We start from the raw sequence: 18275 nt of genomic DNA, 5'->3' as shown, positions 1-18275 counted from the left end.
ACTTGAAGCAAGGTGCCCAAGGACCACACTGCTTCCACTGGAAACTGTTTTTGAGAGCTTATCTTGAGCTGGGCACCAGACTAAGTATTCCACACACAATCACATTCATTCCTCCTACTTATCCCCTAGGCCAGGGACTATCAACAGCCCCATCTTACAGGTAAAGAAACCAAGGCCCAGGTAGGTAAAAATCACCAGCCTAAAACCCCACAGCTGTTGACGCAGACATTCTCTTCTGTGTGTGTTAGACTCTCATCACTGAGAGCTGGGATTTCAATCCCTTTTGCTTCTCGAGTGTCTAGGAGGCCACCCACCTCTCTCCACATGGAGCCCTGCAACCCCTCCAGGGCACCAGGCCTCTGGCTGAGCTGTGCCTTTCCTAGATCCCTCCACTCCTGAGGATCCAAGAGGAGCAGGACACGCCATGGACTGGGAGGGCATCCTTTTAGAAGAAGGTCCAGAGAGGAAGGGACTTGGTCAAGGTCACACTTATTGGGGGCATCCCAAGGAACCAAGGACGGGCTTTGCTCAGCTGGCTCCTGCCCATGCCCACCTCCGCAGGGTCTCTCAGGTCCCCAACGCTATTTCCACCCCACGTTGCCTTTTCTCTTGTGGTTGATGACCTGCTAAGCAGAGAACTAAGGATCCAAAGCCCTACCTTCTCCTCCCTGCCCAAGGGGCCCCAGTCACCTCCCTGTCCAGGAGGCAGCTGGCAGGCAGCAGAGGATAGGCTGAGCCTCAGGATGGGCAGCCGAGTGGGGACCTTGTGAGCCGGATGTCACCAGTCGAGGAATGGCCCAGCCTCACCCTATGGGCAGGGTGGAAGGAGGGTAAGTGAGTATAGCCATTCATTAGAAAAAATAATACTGACTAATCTTAGACTTGGACAGCTCCTTACAGATCATAAAGCCCTGTCACATCTCTAAGAAGGTACTGTTCACCTAATCCAAGGAATAAGAAACGGAGGCTCAGAGAGGGAAGTACCTTGCCCAGAGCCACATAGCCAGGCAGTGTATGGGCAGGACCTGAACCTAAGGCATGTTACCTGAGTGCCCAGTCAGACCCCGTGCTGATTGCTTTCACATATGTGACTGTTTAGCTGGACAACAGGCCTGGGAGACTCATGTGGGTCTCCCCAGTTTTATTAAGGAGGAAATGAGGGCACAGAGAGGATGTGTGGGGCACAGTGCCTCAGCCACAGCCACGTTCAGACAGAGCAGTGGGCCTGACCCCCAGCACCACCTCCTGCCATCTAGGGACAGACAGCCCCGGGCAGCCGTAAGTCTGCCCATTCTGGATGTGGGAGAACACCGTCTGTCACCACACGGTTTGGGTTTGAACCAGAGCCTTTAGGAGACAAACCTTTGCCATTGTCCCTTCTGGTGGAGAGAGCCGGCGGGGGGGGCACACAGGGTCGGAGTGGAGGCTCTGGTGCCCGCGCCCTTCCATGGCTGAGCCTGGAGGTGGCCACTGCTCCTCACCTCCTGCCCACAGTGTGGCTAGTCTGCTTTTGCCAGCTGTCTCCAGCACCCTTATTTCCATGTCTGAGACCCAAAACTCAGCTCTAGAAACCACACCTGAGACATCCTTTTTCCAGGGGCCCCACTATGGGGGCAGCAAGTAGGGGTGCTCAGAGACCTCCCTCCCCACAAGCCCATGGAAAGGGTGGCAGTAAGTGGAGGCAAAAGAGCAGCCTGGGCCTGGGAGTTTAGAGGCCTCTGATGACACAGGGTGTGGCCTATAATCCCGCTGGCTGGCCGCCCTGTTTCCTCATTAAAGTGTCCTTTTGAAAATGCCCTCGGGTCCAGGGCTGGCACTGCCAAGTGAAGCAGGCACCTCCCAGAAATCTCAGCGCTTGAGCACCTTCCCTGGAAGGCTCTTGATCCAGGACCTTTGGTCATTGGGTGAAGCTGGGGGGGGGTCACATAAAAGTGAGGACATCGGACTTGTGCCACCCTGTCGTGGTCACTGTCTTCCAAGACCCAGCTCTTCCACACCCCTTGCTGAAGGCAGCAGGCCATCCTTGTTCAAGAGCCTGGAGAGCCCCGATCAAAGGCACTATTGAAGAGGCTTGTCAGAGCGGGGAGTGCCAGGGGCAGAAGAAGGGAGGGGGTTAACAAGAAGACTGAGTCACCACAGGCGAATTTCAGTGAGTGGGCAGTGGGTGGCTGGAGCCAGCTTTTCGGGCTGGGAGGAAGGCTCAGACAAGAGGCCTAGGAAGGGATGGCAGCTTGGGCGCATGGAGAAGTTGCCACTGTTGCACCAGGACACCATGGTGAGCAAGCCTGTTCCCCACAGTCCCTTACCAAAGCCACCTTCTGGTCAGGGCAGCAGACCAGCCAGCTGGGCCAGTACCGGGGGGAGCAGGGCTGAGTCTTCCCCACACAGGAAGCCGAGGGTTGACAGGGCTGGGCTGAGGGTGCGCTGGGAGTGGCAGGTTAGCATCCAAGTAGATTGGTCATTAAGGAGTAAGAGCCACTCCATTATGAAGGCAAGTCACCTCAGCTCTCCGGGCTCCATTTCCCCCTTGGATTAACTGAGAGTGAACAGGGAGTAAACAGATGAGGAACGGTGGAACCTTTTCTTCCACGCGTGGTTGGCGTGGCTGAGTGTAGACCGGTGCTGAGAAGGAGCCTGAGGCCCTGTCCAGGCAAGGCATGCCGCGATCGATTGATCAGCGATGTCTGCCACGGCCTCGGGTGAACCAGGCTGCTGCATGTTTGCCCCTGAACTAGATCCTTCCTGTAGCCCTTGCACATGCTAACATCCCGAGATTCTGAGGACACCAAGGCCTCCCACATCCTGGCTCTGCCTCCAGATCCTGCCTGACGTGCCAGTGGAAGTGAGAATCTCAGTTTCTCCATCTCCGAAAGGGAGAGAAGGACTCAGCTGGCCTCTCAGACCTTGACTTGCAAAACACATCATTCTGGATTCACTGAGTCCTTCCTTTTGCCCCACGTTATGCCCAGTGCACTGAGGGATTCGAAATGCGGAACCTTCTCCCTGTGTGGGCCTGGTTCAGGCCCTTGGGTCTGCCTCTTACTGACTGTGATGTGGGGCAAATTAGTTATGCACTGAACCTTGGTTAGTAAAATAGGGAAGAAGGTGTCTGTGCCCATGAAATAGAACTGCACAGAGCCCATGAGCCTGGACCCGGACAGAGCGCTCAGCCTTAGATGGGGCTTTGATGAAAGGATTGGAAGAGCAGCCTCAGTTGGTTTCTGTGCCCATCCTGACCTCGGCTTTGAATGGGAACTTTGACGAGGGTGGGGCAGAGGGTGGTGTGAGGACAGTTTTAAAGCAACAAAGGCTCAGACTGTGAGCTCTCCACTCTCCCAAGACCGCAGCCCCAGTCTGAGCTGTCTTCTCTGTAAACTCCCCACGCCCTCCCTCTAACCAGCCCCATAAAAAGGGAACGGGGCAGGAGGGAGTCCGGCTGAAGACTTTGTAATTTGGCTTGGAGGTGGCTCCTGTTCATTTTAACCAGGCTGTAATTACAGCTGGCACCCGACACCCCTCATTACCGGAGCCGGGCAGGAGGACTCTAATTATAGCGTGCTGGGTCCCCGCTGTAGCAGTGGGGGGCCGGGCAGAGCCAGGGGCTGCAAGGCCAGCCTGCAGCCCTGTGGAGTGGGGCTGCCCTGGGCTACGTGTACCTTTCCCAGGGCTCCTCATTTCTCTTGCTTCCAGAGCCATCCGTGAATAGGCTGGGGCATAGATCCACCCAGAGAAGCCCAAGAGGTTCATCCAGTCATGCAAGAAGCATTTGTTAAGCACTGTGTGCCAAGCTGGCACTGGGGTCAGCAGTGGGCACACACGTGCCACCAGCCGGTGGTAAGTGTTCAGGCAGAAAACTCCGCGAAGGCCATCGTGCTGCTGAGAATATCTGAATACATCCACACAGCATGGCAGATAGCCACTGTCCCAAGCTTTGAGTGCCCCTAGTTGTCCAGTTAATCCCCTGGGAACCCCTCCCCTCAGACTCACTTGGCACAGCAAGACCTCTCGGACTCTGCCCCAGAACCCACGCAGATGACTAAATGTTGTTACTGTCGTCATGCATATGCCCCTTGGGGCCCCAGGATCTGGTGGGACCCAGGCATTAAAACATGGAAATATACAAATGAGTATATAATGAAAGAAGGTGACAAGGGCCATAATAAGAAAAATATCAGAGGACCAGCCAGTACCCCCATGTAGTTGAGAGGGACACAGTCAGGACCTGGCTTTCTGAGGAGGTGACCTTTAAGTGAGACCTGAAGATAGGGATTCAGCCAGGTGAGGGGAGTGAAGTGGGGTGGTAGGACAGCACTCCAGGGGTCTCCGTTGGAGGCCAAGAGACTGGGAGGCCTGCAGTCCGGGATCTCGCCCCCTGAGGTGTCCCCACACTGGGTGGAAACAGAGCGGTAGGATTTCTCCTGTGCACGGCACAAAGAGCACTGGACCGCCAGCCTGTAGATTTGCAGTCCGGACCCAGCTCTGTCTGACTGCTGTGTGGCCTTCGGCCAGGCACATCCTCTCTGGGCCTTGGCTTCCCCATCCGTCTACAGTGAGGCCCTTCAGGTCGCAAGCCCTGCTTCTCTGCCTCACCCTAGAGGATTTGAGGGGACTGTAACCCGCAAGCCCTACTTAAATGCTACATTTTGGGAGGCCTAATTCTGTGAAGGGAAGGGCTAGGCAGCCAGGATGGGGGTGGGGCTGACAGCTCCAGGCTGTCCCATCCCCTTCACTGAGCTATTAGGAGCCACCCGGAAGCAGACACAAAGGGAATTGTCCTGAGCTAGAGTCCGCGCCCAGCCCCCCAGCCGAGAACAATTGGGGAGGAAAACCAAGGCCGTTTGTCCAGCTCAGAGTGCGGCAGTGACTGGCAGCTGGGAAAATGCCGAGTATTTCTCAGCTAAAATTAGCCACCTACTAAACCTTTACATCAAGGGCAACCTGAAGCCTCTATTGTTTTGAACTTGGGATCCCAGGGGATGTGGGGGCAGGGGGTCACAGGAGAAGCAAGTGACCTTTCCCTCTTTCAGGGGCTGGACCACGCCAGCCCTTGAGCCTTGAGAGTACCCAGTAAGGAGGAGCAGGCCAGGGGACAGAGGGACGGACAGAGAGGGAAGGGGCCCGGCTGCCCAAGGTTAGCAAGCGTGGGTGGCTCACACAGACTCTGGTTCTCTACTGGAGACATTTTCCCCTCATCAGTGACAGTGGCTGCGCCCTGGGCTAAGCTTGGAGGTCTAGAAGGAAGTGCAGGAAACACAAGAGAATATAACTCTTCATCCTTTCCAGAGGAAGCAGCCACGGTAGACATCTCTCTTTGCCCATAGTGGACAGTTCAACCACTGGATTCCAGACCTGGCTTTTACCATCCTTTTTCGGCTGCCTAGTTACTTTGGACAGTTACTTAATCCCCTGAGGGACTTCAGGTAACCAGTGGAGGTGGGTATTGATACCAACCTCCCAAGGTTGTTGGAAAGATAATATAGATGATGTAGATATTAACAATGGTAATAATAATAATTATGCAGCTTATACTCAGTAAGCCTTTTTGACGTGCCAGGCAGTCCTCCAAGTAATATGTGTGTATAATGCGTTTAATCCTTCCTAGAAATACTATCACCCCCATTTTGCAGATAAGGAAACTGAGACCCAGAGAGGCTAAGTAATTTGCGAGAACACAGGTGCAGACGATGGCCGTCAGGGCGGCATTAGGTGTTACACACCAGGCCTGATTCCGGCTCAGGTAGCCGGCACCATGCCTCCAGGTCATTCCTTTAGTTCCTTTCAAAGGGCCTCCAGCTGAATCATCGAAGTGCTCAGGGAAAGGGAGTTGGCCTGGGTTAAGCACTGCTATGTGGGCTATTTTATATTTCTCTTGGGAGGCACGAGAGCATAAAGCAGTGGACCAGCCACAGCACCTGGGAACTTGCTAGAAATGCACATTCTCAGGCCCTACCCAGGCCTGCAAAGTGGGAAACCACAGCACCCTGGGCCTTGCAGCCTCCAGGCTATCTGGGTCCACACCATGGTTTGAGAACCACTGGTGTAGACCTTAGTGAGTATGGGCTTAGGGTTAGGGAGACCCAGATTCCAGTACTGACAGGCCTATTCTGTGACTTGGAGCAAGTTTCTTAACCTTTCTGTGCCTCTGTTTCCTCACCTGCAAACTGGGGGTTATAATGATGGTACCCGCCTTAAAGTTTGTTGGGAAAGTTTAGTTAAATGATGAACTCCAAGTGCTCTGTGCAGTGCCTGAGTGCAGGTTAGCCTGTAGCAGTTACTGGTTCCCCATGTGACCTGCTAGGACACAAAGCGGCTGTACTAAAAAGGAAAGGTGGATCTTTGTGGCCCAGGACGCCCATGTGTCCCAACCTGTGTGCAGCTCTCCATCCAGAGCCACCCAGCAGAACCAAAGGCTCCACTCTACCCTGCCACTGCCCCCCTGCTCAGGGCAGAGGGGTCTAGAAGGCTTAGATGGATGCCTCCCCACCTGGCTGGTTCCTGTCTTTCAGGAGCCTTCGATATCAACCAAAAAGGTCCATGATCTAGGTGAGGGGCTTTTCTCCTCCCCTTTCTCTAAAGAGCAAAGTTGTCTCCCTGGAAACCAGCTTTGAGAATTATAGTCTGGAGAGAGGGTGATTCCCCAGACCCTGGGCTTATGGGGTCAGGGCCCTCGGCTACATGCACATGGCCTTGCAGTTCTTGGCTCTTGTCCCTCACCAGCTTCATGGCTCTTTAGAGGCCTCTGGGGAGGCGTGTACTCTTCTTCTAAGACTTCCTGCCCCGGGGGAGGTTCCTGGGGCCAGGCCGGACAGAGAGCTGACAGGCCCCACCGGCACTCCCTAGCTCCCCTAAACCATCCATGTGCTTTCGTGTCCTCTTGCACTTTCACACCTATGGTCCCAACTGCCTCTGTGAAGTGGGCACAGTGACATTGTGTCCATCTTACAGAAAACCCAAGGCCCCAGGAGGGGAGGCAGCTGGCCAGAAGTCACCCAGTGAGCTGATAGCCAGCCCAGTACTATTACGGCATTTTCCTCCCATGGAGCCACGCTTCCATCCTTCCTTTTTCCCTCTCAGCCTTCCTTATTTGCCTCAAAAAATCCATGGAGCGACAAGCTGAGTGTCTGTCATGTACCAGGCTCAGGGACATGAGACCGCTCCCCTGAAGTGACACAGTGGCAGTACGGGGGTCGTCTTCGTGCCGCTTTTCAGGGTCTTTCCTTCCCTCTGCTGGACCCAGCTGCCCCTCCCTGCAGAAGAGCCCTCTCATGGAGCATGCGGCTGTGCACCTGCCCTCCTGCCCTCGAACCCTTCCTCTAGCTGTACACGGAGGAGGCCGAGGTGAGTGGGCCAAGCCCTGAGCCAAGGAGGCCCATTGATTACATCAGCAGGTGCAAACAAGCCAGCAGGGGGAGGGCCATGGTCCCCTGGGGCTGAGGGCGGAGCTCCATCTGCCCCACTCGAGTCTGTTTCATTCCTTCCTTCCAGCTTGCATCAGCCTTTTGCAGCTTCGAGTCATCACAGAGTGGAGTGGGCCAGGGCAGCAGCTGAGAGGCCAGGGCAGGGCAGGAGTGGGGAGCCCAGTGGAAAACCCTGGAGCTGGTCAGGATGTCAGGCCGTGCCCTGGCAGCCCCAGGAAAGCTAACGCACCATCTCTTACTGCGAAAAGCAATAATCAAAATTAGGAAATGCACAGGGCTGCCTAGCTGGCAAAATAGTTTAACATTTCTGACCTTAATGTTCCCAGCCACCCTGGGCCGAAGCAAGGAAAAGTGACTCTGCTTCCCTGAAGGGAGTATGGAGGCCCAGAGGTAAATGGTTTGCCCAAGTTCGCCTTGTGAGCCACTGACAGCAACAATGTGTTCCAGCCCAAGAAATATGATTATAGGAGCCTGTGGAATGAGACATCCCTGCAGTAGCCATGGGGGAAGTAGTCAAAACCTGCTTCCTGGAGGAAGTAGGCTGGCTCCTTGACTGGGAAGGAGGGCGCTGCAGGCAAAACTGCAGATTTTTTTCTGCATTGTGGGTGGGTCAGCAGGCAGAGGAACCATCGCACAACTGTGCACCTAGGCTGGAGGCGCATGGAGCACGAGCCAGAGTCAAGATGTCGAAATCCTTAACTTCGAACCTTTGCTGTGAGCTTCCCATTGGCAGGACTGAAGTTTGGTCATTGCTCTCCAGGCCCTACCATGGGCATGGTCAAGGGGAAGTGCTCAGGGAATGCTTGATTAACGAATGGGGACAAGTCCTTGCCCACCACCCTGCCTCCCTCAAGGTGCACCAGAGGGAGGAGCCATCTCTGCCTTCCCTGTGGCCAGTGCCACCTGCCTCCCCTCACCTCCATCATCACCAGCTCAACTGCTCAGCCAGGCTCAGGGCCAGGGTCTTCTCCGCCCCTGGACCAGAGAGAGGCAAAGGAAGAGCACTGGACTGAGTGCCAGGACGCCCCTGTTCCGCTTGAGCTTTGCTTCCAACTTGCTGTGTGGCCCGAGGCCGGTTACGGCTCACCTCTGGTCCCCAGGGTATTCCTGAGAGCCTCAATCGACAAGGTCTGCGGAAGAGGCAGAGCAGGAGTGCAAATGAAGGCCAGAGATGGATGGCCACCTTCTTCCCTTGCCCCCAAGGCCTGAAAGGAACCCAAGAAGGTTCCAGGCTCAGAACAGACCAGGCAAAGCCAATACACAGCTTCACTCACCACCCAGTGCTTGGTGCTCTCAGGTGTCTTTCTCTTTGTCCCTTTCCCCATGACTCCCATCTCTGCCTCTGTTCGTCTCTCCCCATTTGTCCCATGCCCCACTTCACAGATTGGCAAAGGTCTGTCTGGATACCCCCTTCCTCTCTACTATCATTCTTTCTATGCCAACATGATGCCAAGATACAAGGGGCGCTGTGGCCACTGACTGGTTGTTTGACCATGGACAAGGCAGTGCCCCTTTCTTGCCCCAGGGTCCCCTGTGGAAGTGAAGGGTTGGGTTCAGGCCTAAGGGCTCCGTTTCCCAGGGTCTGAGCGGCCTCCCAGGTGGCCCACAGCCAGCTCTGGGGCAGGGTCTGGCCAGGCGTGACAGTGCTGATGACAGTGGGCAAGGATCGTAGTTTTTCCACTTTGCAATATGTTGGCAGTTGTCTTTGCTTTGCAAGGAGAGGTTCAGTGCTAGAGCATGACTCTGGGAAGGCAGAGGAGGTTTGTGCCTCGAGACCCTCTACGAACAGGAGTGCCCCTGGACGTTCCAGGGCCGCGTGGGGACAGCGTGCCTGGGAGGGCAGCAGGGATGGAACTGCTGCCCTGTCAGGTAGCCCCTGGGCCAGAGCCTGCACCCCTGTGCGTTTTGACTTTTCCGGGAGATGGACAGGACACTGGGCGTCCTCCTGCCAGTGCCCAAATGTGCAAAGCCAACCTGCTCTGCATCCTGCAATACTTCCGACGCCCCGAAGTGCTGTGCCCGGGGAGTCGGCCCAGCTGGCCTGTGCCCATCCGGTGTGTGGGACTGTGCTGAGAGAGAGAGATGCCTGGTGCATTTTGCTTGTGGTTTACAAGGCCTCAGCTAACAGCCTTGGAAGGAAATCAGAGAACACACAAATGTATATAGTGAGGCTCCTTTTACATGTGCCTCTAGAAAAGACAGAGAGGACCGATGTCCAGTGTTAATTCTGGTAAACTGGGGATGGAAATGGGTGATGTCTATTTTCATCCTTATTTTTCTCTAAGTTGGAATCATAAAAGGCAAAGCAGCAGCAGTGACGGCGGCAGCTGTTTTTATTAGAAGGAAAAGGTGGTTTTTAAAAATAAAGTCCCCCCACCTTCCCTGGGAGTCTAGAGCCATTTCTCTTACTAGCTCTGCTGCCCAGGTGCTGTGTAATCTGAGGCCAGGCCACACCCTCTCTGGTCTCCACCCTAGAGGACAGTGATTAGATGGTCCCTGATGTTCCATCAGTTGGTGGCATCCTACAGGGTGGAGTTTCCAAAGGGACTGGCTCCCATGGCCCAGGTCATTCTAGCCTGTGCCCACTGCCCCTGGCTGCTCCCTACTGCACCCACCTGCCATCCCAGGTATTTCCAGAGAGGTTGGGTGGTACAGCTGGAGAAAGTCCTGTGTCCCCAGTAGGCCCAGATAAACAAGCAACCAGCTAAATAGGCCCCAGGCCTTCAAGGAGCTTGCCTTTGAGAAAACAGACCTGTTCAGACACAGGCAGCAAACAATCAAATACAGGAAGAAGGTAATTTCAAAGAGATGAGCAATGTCCAAAAAAACCCAAGACCAAAAACAACAACAACAAAGGGCACAAACAAAAAAAACACACACACACAAAAGAAGAAAACAGGACAGTGTAGAGATAGCACCTAGGGAGGTTGAGGATGATGAATTTGCATTTGGTGGTCAGGGAAGGCCTCCCTGGAGAGGTGGCAGGTGGCACTTGAGCTGAGATATCAATGACAAAACGTCAGCCACAAGAATATAGGTGCATGGTTGAAGGGTGCATTCCAAAAGGAGAGAACAGCCCTGAGGTAAGAATAAGAAAGCAGGTTCATCTTCAAGGGGCAGGAAACGCTCCTGAGTGGCTTGGCGCACAGTGAATGGTAAGTGAGTCCCTGACCTCTGAAGGTTTGGTGGGGTTAGGACTTCACTCCAGATGCAGACGGGAGTTGCTGGAGGGTGTAAGCAGGAGAGTGATTTATTTATATTTTGCAAGATTGCCTGGGCCACTATGAGGAGAGTGGGTAGGAGGGAACCGGAGGAGCAGTAGGGAGCACAGGGAGGAGGGCTCTGGGTGGAAGGACATGGGCTTTGGAGACTGACTGTAGGAGGTGGTGGTGGGTGGTCGAGCAGTTTGAAGCACTTCTTGAAGGTTCACCTGGCAGCACCAAGGGCTGGATGTGGGGGAGGGAAAGGGAGGCCTCCTGAGTTAGGACCTGCGCATCTGGGTGTTCGGTGGAGTCTAAAATTGCAGCTCAAACTTGTCTCACCGCAACTCTGGATGAGGGGAAGATGACCAATAAAGTAACAGGTCCCCCACGGGCCTGGCCTGAGTCACCGCCGTTGTCCTCAAGAATTGACATAGGCAGCCCTAAGAAAAGAGTCCCAGTCCCAGCTTGGCTGGGGCTCTCTGGGTGTCCAGGGGAGGTGATTGTGGATCGTGACCGTGGGTGGAGTGTGGGTATGGTGTGAGCGTGTGCTTCTGAGTGTGATTTCTAAGGGGCTGCTCCAGGCCAGCCCTCGCAGACTAGGATGGATCTGTCTGTCTGGGACATCTCAAACAAGTCCAGGACTTGTCAGGCCCACAGAGGACAGGAGGCCAAGTGCTGGAGTTAGGAAGCTGAGACCCTCTTCCCCTCCAGCAAGCTGGTGAACTCTGAGAGACTCCATTTGCTCAGCTGCAAAATGGGCAGAAAAAAATATGCCCCCTCCTGATTCCCTGGGAGCATTTTTGGCCAAAGGATTGTGCTTTAACTGGAAGAGTTTTGGATTTCTTGGTAGCTATGAGCCTGAGCATGTCTTTTCACTTCTTTGAGCCTCAGTTTCCTCATCTGTGAAATGGAGCACCTACTTTGCAGGACTGTTGTATTGATGATGATGTTACATATTGTGTGCTGGATAAATGTTACTCTGTTACTCTCTGGAGAATAAAAGATGAGAGAGGGGTTTGAGCTCCTTGTTTGGGAGGGGAGGGAGAAGCAGGATGAATCCTCCCTCCTCACCGCCCAGGCCTCCATGCACAGGGACGCCCTGGGACCTGGGACTTGGACGGGGAACCAAACATTAGCCCTAGAGAGACCCTGGCCCAGGCTGAGGGAGCCCAGTGGCCAGAGGAAGGGACTGGAGGAAGGGTCTATGCTATGGATGTGGAATACGGCCTCCCAGGTACCACTGAGAGCCTGAGGGCAGACCAGTGACACAGTAACCAAAGTATCCCTCTCTCCTTTGTAAGGAGTGTGGCCCCTTTTAGAATGGGGCCTTACCTGGGGCCTAATCCCCAGCCTACCATCAGCTCCTTCACTTTCTCCTGGGTCTTTCCAGAAGAGAGATTTCTCAGGATCAGCTGGACACCCCCTTTAGGATGTCAGCTCCTGCCCTAGCTGGCCATCTGAGGCCACTTCCTGCACAGGAAGTGATGTCATGGGCACGAACAGGTCTGCAGAGGGTATGGGAAAAGGGCCGTGCAAGGGGCCTCCTTTGTTAGGAATAACTCAGCCTCCCCCCAGCCTGCCAGCCCCCATTTGTCATCAGTAACGGCCATTGTAACCGCCTCTGAGGGGGGCCCCGGCCTGAACCCCATAGCCGCCAGGAGCCAGGGCCAGATGGAAGAAGGGCTTTGTGTCCAGGGAGGGGTCCTTCCATGTGGGGTTTGTGTGTTTTTAAAACATAATAATAAATGGGCTCCTCTCCCCCCACTCTCCCCACTCCCCACTGAGCACATCAGCCTCGAAGTGAATGGAAGAGATTTTCCATGCAGTGGGAGGTCAAGTCTGGCGAGAATTAGCCGGTGTCCAGGGGCTAGAGAAAGACTGTGATTGCTGATGATAAATGTGCCCAGCGTGGGGCGTTTTTCTCTCCCTCACCTCCCGCCTGCCCCCCGCCAGTCCTGTCCCTCAGTGTGGGCACCGCCTCATGCCAGCCAGCCCCAGAGCCACAAGGCCCTGCTCAGCTGCAAATGCCTGCCCCCTGGTGTTGAGCCCGGAGGCCCAGGCCTCGTCTTGTCACCCACCTGGGACAAAAACGGTGGGCCGGCGTGTCAAGGCCCTCCCTCCCAAACCACAGCAGCCTCTGCCCTGGGCAGCAGGGCTGACCAGAAGCGGACCCAACCGAGATGGACGGTAGTGAGTTTTCGTCCCAGGCCTGGGCAGGGCAGAGCTCAAGCCTTTACCCACAGCCTTGCTGCGGCTGTGCTGTCCCCCCCTTAACCCCGAACCAGGAACTGGGCACTGGTTCAACTTGGCTGTTAATTTGCTGTGTAATGTTGCTTTAGTCACTTCCCCTCTCTGAGCTGGTGGAACAGAGGGTTCCGGGCCCCTTCGAGCATCTCCCTTGCATACGAGCCTGCTGGGGTTGGCTACCTATTGGCCAAGGAACCTGCCCGCAAGGGGTTTCGGGGTTTCCCACACACAGCGCAGCCAGGGGTTTCCTACCTGGTCCCGCCCCGTTGGCACTGCACCACCCAACCAGTAGACCTCATTTACATCCATTTTCTCAGCCAACCTTCACAACACCACCTCAAAATTGATAGGGCAGCACCTAATATCCCCTGTTTTATGGGTGGGGACACTAAGAGGCCCTGAGAAGTAAAACAGTCTTCCCAGAGTTTCCCTCGGGGGGCAGGGTGAGGACCCTAATGAGGCCTGCTGGCTCTCTGGCTTCCCCTCACAGCCGGGACAGTGTCCCATTCAGGAAGGTCTCAACACTGTCCTTTTAGCCTCTTCTTCCTCTCAAAGAGCTCTGGGAAATACGCTTTCTTTACCTTTGTCCCAAAGCCATGTTTTCGTCCTCCAAGGCCCCTGGCTCCTGCTTATTCTAGTGGCTTAGACTCTGGCATCTCATGAACAAGCCTGTGGCCTCAACTTCCTCTGCATCAGGGCCTCCCACCTTCCAGGTGGCAGCCTGTGTCTCCACGTCGGGCACTGCCAAGACCCAGCCCCCGGGACGAAGCATGTGGCCTGGCACAAGGCCTGCTATCAGCTGGAGACTGGGCTCAGCTCCCCACTCTGTCTTGCAAGCTCCACTACCCGCCCAGGGGACAGGCACCCTGGCCTGGACACCGTGGGGAACACGAGGGAGGCTGTGGTGTGCTCCCTGCCCTTCACAGGCAGCTGCCAAAACTGCTAAGGGGCCTGGGAGGTGCCTGCCAGACCTCACCCTTTTCACCTGCCCTCCCCTGCTTTTCAGAGGGTTGTGAGCAAAATTGAACTTGCCCAGGAGGAAGCCAGGTGGGTGGGAAGAGGATGCAAAACCTTGTCTCGTGAATATTAAAAAGAAAGATGGGAAGGGGAGGCGGGGCTGCAGCCTCCAGAGACTGAGAAACTGTCACGGGGAGGAAGAAGCGTACCGCTTTGTGTCACCTCAGAGGTTAAAATTGTAGCCATGCAACTTCAGACAACAAATTCCAGCTGAAAGTAAGAAAGACTTTTCTGTTAGGCCTGTCCAAAGGCGGGCCTAGCTGAGAAAGGCAGGGGTGAGCTCCCACCCTGAGGAGTGTGGGTCAAGGCAGGGTGAGGAGCCGGTGCGGCATGTTGTGCCGTGGGAACCTTGAAGTATAACCTCTGTCCCTGTGAGTCTGCTGCCGAGGGACTAGCTGGCAGGAGACCTCATATAAACAGGTGTAAGTCAACTAGAAGTGAGGGTTTGCGTGGGGTCCACACGAGGTCCCACGCAGAGGCGCTGGTGGTCACTTTGGCCTGAAGCCTGCGGTGGGTGGGCTGCTGCATGGAGAGAGCACGGCAGCACGTCGCTCCTCTTCCTCCCTCCCCGTCTCTCCCCACGCTGTGTCTTAGGACCACAGGATGTGCTGGGTTTTGAGTCATGAATAAAAATGGCAAGAAAGGTGACCCCACTTGAAGCAAATTAACTTCCTGGAGACAAAATTTACACGCTGGGATGTTGTCATACATTAGCAGGCTCCCCATAAGGAACCTTCAAATCTCAAAGTGTTAGAACTAGGGTAGGGCTTGAGAGATTGACTCAGCCAGCTTCCTGATTTTACAGATGGGCTCTTGGAGGCCTGCAAGGAAGGCCACACAGCAATACCAGGCCCCGGCCGGGCACCAACCCAGGGCCCCTGACTTCAGTGACGGTTCTTTTCCCGTGTGTCAACTCTTTGTGGCAGTGTCTCCCATACCTTCACCTTGGGCTAGTTGGGCCATTCGTGTTTGCAGCTTTAAAGGCAGGATGCAGCTTTGCAACCATAGATCCAAATAAGTTCTGCTATTAGAAAAACACCCTTCACATGGGACACTTTCTTGTCGGCAGGAAATTCATATCTGGCCTGGCAGAGGCAAGGCCTCCTCCCTCCCCGGGGCGCTCTGCTCCGGTGTTTTATGCCCTCTGGAAAATAGGGACAGTGGGGACCGCTATAGTGAAGCCACGGCGCTGAGCCTGAGAGCCTGGCTTCCTCGCACTGACCAGGGGGCCTCAGGCAAATCCCTTGGTGCCCCATGTCGCCTGTGAAATGGAAAGATAATCCCCACCGTGAGGTTATAAGGAGTGTATTAGCTGAAATATTTGAAGCGTTTGGCACGTACTGGACATAAATGCCAGTTCCCAGTTCAGAAGTTAGAGTCAAGCAACAGACGGCCCGAGTTTCCTCTCCAGCCCTGCCGCTTCCTTGCGTTACAGTTCTGCGCCAGCTACTTACACCCTCTGAGCCTCGGTTTTCTCATCTGTAGTATGAGGATAATAATAGTGCCGAATGGACAGGGCTGTGGTTCCAACGTGCACCAGGACACCCCGGGGTGCCACAGCAAATTCACAAGGTTGCTGGGAGGCATTTTTAATCTTCCAGGAAACACAGCAATACTGGACCGCCGCCAGCCACTGCGACAACTACTAGCTCAAGATAGCTTATAACTTCAACATTACATCACACGCCTTTCTTTTAGATGGCATCATGTCTTTGCCGAGCTGGGATTTGGGCCTCTGGAAGGACCCTGAGACAGACAGTGAGGGTGCTGTGTCCACTCTTGATTCCAAGATCTGAGAACTTACGCAGTGCCCGGCAGGTGTGCACATCCCCATTAGTAAGTCGTTGTGGCTATTTAGGAATGGAACGCAAATACTATTTTATCTTTCAGTTTATGTGCATTATTTTTTTCAAGTGGCTACTGAAGTGTTGGGATACATGCACATGTGGGCACACACGTGTGCTCTTTGGATTTAACTACTTAATAAACAGAACCACGAGGAATTTCTTTTGGCCTTGCAGTAAAAATACCAAGAAAAATTACTGGATGAAAATTACCAAGACACTAAAGACCAAAAAGGTTTGGGAACCTCTGTCTAGGGTTGTTACAGGACCAATGAGTTTACGTGAAATGCTTTCTGAAAGCACCTAGCACAGTTAGCACCCAGGAACCCCAAGACTCCATTTTCCTTCTCCCTCCAAGCTGGCTCCCACAGCGCGGGCTCAGGTAGCCCTCCTCTGGGACACCTGTGGAGCCTCCCTCAGCTGCCAGGGCCTGAGCCAGAGCCTAGGAGGAGGGGAAGTATCCGGTGGTTAGGGCAGGGACCCAACTCAGCTGCTCCCCAAGCCCTGGCAGCAGCTTCTAGCCCCCCTTTATTTACTTGCATTTGCTGAGCAACTACTGCATGCCGGCCAGCCTGTAGGCTGCCAGGGGTCCCTCTGGGGAGGAATCTCAGGTCGGCCCTTTGTTCTTCTTCCTTGTCTGCTGGCAGCGTTTGCCTCTAGGATGCCTAGGGGGTGGGGATGTTGGCAAGGGGGCAACAGCCACTTCAAGAGCCACTGACACTGCCATGATGGAGAGGCGCTGATGAGGACGCCCAGCCATATTCCTGCCAAAGCCAGGGATGAATCTGTGCCAGGCTGCGAGGAGGGGTGGGGCAGGGAGGGCGGGGCCTGCTGCACTAATGGATGTCTAATGTTTACTTTCCTCAGTCGAGTCTGTGCCTGCTTTATAAATAAGCTGCATTAGGGTTATAAAACAAAGTCATAAATACAGCCTGCAGTGCCGCAGAGAGCCAGGGAAGCCATCACCTGGATGGAGGCTGGGGCCCACGTGGTTAGACAGTAGGGCGAGCACACGGCTGTACCCAGGGCCTCCCACTTACCTTCTGTGGTGGTCACCACCCCTCAGAGGGAGGTCCAGTCCCCCCCTTTCACAGATGAGGTGGTGCCTGAGGCCAGTGAGGTCTGGCTCAGACCCTGGGGTGTCTGAGCCTGCGGAGCCTGAGTTTAGGCCTGAGGCTGAAGCAGGGTGCGGCTGGTGGGTGGCGGGCTTGGAGCCTGGCGGGCTCTCTGCTGCCCCGTGCCCCCTTGGCTCCGACGTGTTCTCCCTAGAGCTGCCTGCCTGCTGGAAGGGCCACAGTGACCAGCTCTCAAGCCACTGGGAGACCCGCATCTGGCTCCCTGGGCACTGTGTCATCTCGCCACCAGCTGCCCAAGCTCCCAGGCCCCAGAAGCTACCAATTTACCTACAGAGAAGGTGTCTCCCTGCCTAGTGAAAGGAAGTGGGTATCAGGGAGCCTGGCCTGGCTTCAGGAATCCTCAGAGCTATTCCCAGTATGGCTGCTCACTAAGCAGCTGGCCTTGGGTCAGTCACTCGCCTTGTTTGGATGATCAGTTTCCTCAGCTTTGAAAGAGGAAGGATGGTTTTAGTCTTGCTGGACCTTAGGTGAGAAAGCCCCATCGTTAACAGAGTCCTGGCCAGTGCCAGGGTCTATTAGGATTCCCAGGGACACCCCCAGTATATGGGGCTACTCCAGTGATGGAGGGTGTGGAGTCCTGGGCCGCATCCCAGACACTGAAGTCTGTTTCTTGGGTTCAGATCTTGGCTCTGCCTCTTGCTGGCTGTGTACTCTTGAGCAAGGTGCTTAACCACTCTGGCTTCAGTTTCCCCGTCAATGAACTGGGAACTAATATAACATACCTTACTAACTTGGTACAAGAATTAGGTACGTTTTCAGTAAAGTATTGTAAGCAAAGCACCTAATGTGAGGTGAGCATTAGTTGCTATTTTATTACAGTACCTTGTACCTACTATGTGCTTGGCTCCTCCTAGGCACTCATGTATGTTTATCTCATAAGATCCTGCCCTCTTCAGAGACTAAGTAACTAGGTTGGAGTTAAGGGGCTCCCCCAGGTCACACGGAACATAGTGGATGGAGCTGGGGTCACACCCCTTCTTGCTGGCTTTTCCTTCTCTCCTCTAAAGGTTGATACCTCTCTCTCTCCACCCCCTCTCTGTCTCTCTGTCTCTCTCTCTCTCTCTCTCTGTCTCTCTCTCACACACACACACACTCACACAGCCTAGAGCCCGGAGCCAGTGACAACCCCTGCATTTTCTCAGAGCTCCTGAGGCGCCCCCCCCCCCCCCCCCCCCGTCTTAGCAGGAGCTGCTGGTGCAGAGACAACACACGGCTTGGGCACATCAGGCATGTTTGCTTCATTCTGCTCTAGAGGACAAATGCATGATCCCAGGGACTTCTTGGGCCTCCAGGACCTCAGCCCCACTTGAGGCACTGGGTGCTGGGACAGTGACAGGGCCTGAGCTGGCTGGTGAGGGCAGGGCAGGCATGGGCGCCCCTGCAGCTTAATTCGTTGCTTCCTCTGGAGCA

The 18275-nt window shown here is 54.8% G+C and overlaps 1 protein-coding gene across 3 annotated transcripts in view; it reads left to right on the top strand.

The window, feature by feature from the left end:
* The window catches only part of UNC5B (unc-5 netrin receptor B), an 83665-nt gene that overhangs the window by 44516 nt on the left and 20874 nt on the right, over positions 1-18275 (top strand). The gene's annotated exons all lie outside the window — the stretch shown is intronic.

The sequence above is a fragment of the Pteronotus mesoamericanus genome, unplaced genomic scaffold (assembly GCF_021234165.1).
Source record: "Pteronotus mesoamericanus isolate MK-2021 breed Mesoamerican mustached bat unplaced genomic scaffold, CSHL_Meso_final contig_24, whole genome shotgun sequence".
Taxonomy (NCBI): Eukaryota; Metazoa; Chordata; class Mammalia; order Chiroptera; family Mormoopidae; genus Pteronotus; species Pteronotus mesoamericanus.
Note: the sequence above shows the minus strand (reverse complement) of the source record. Positions and strands in the feature narration are given on the sequence as shown.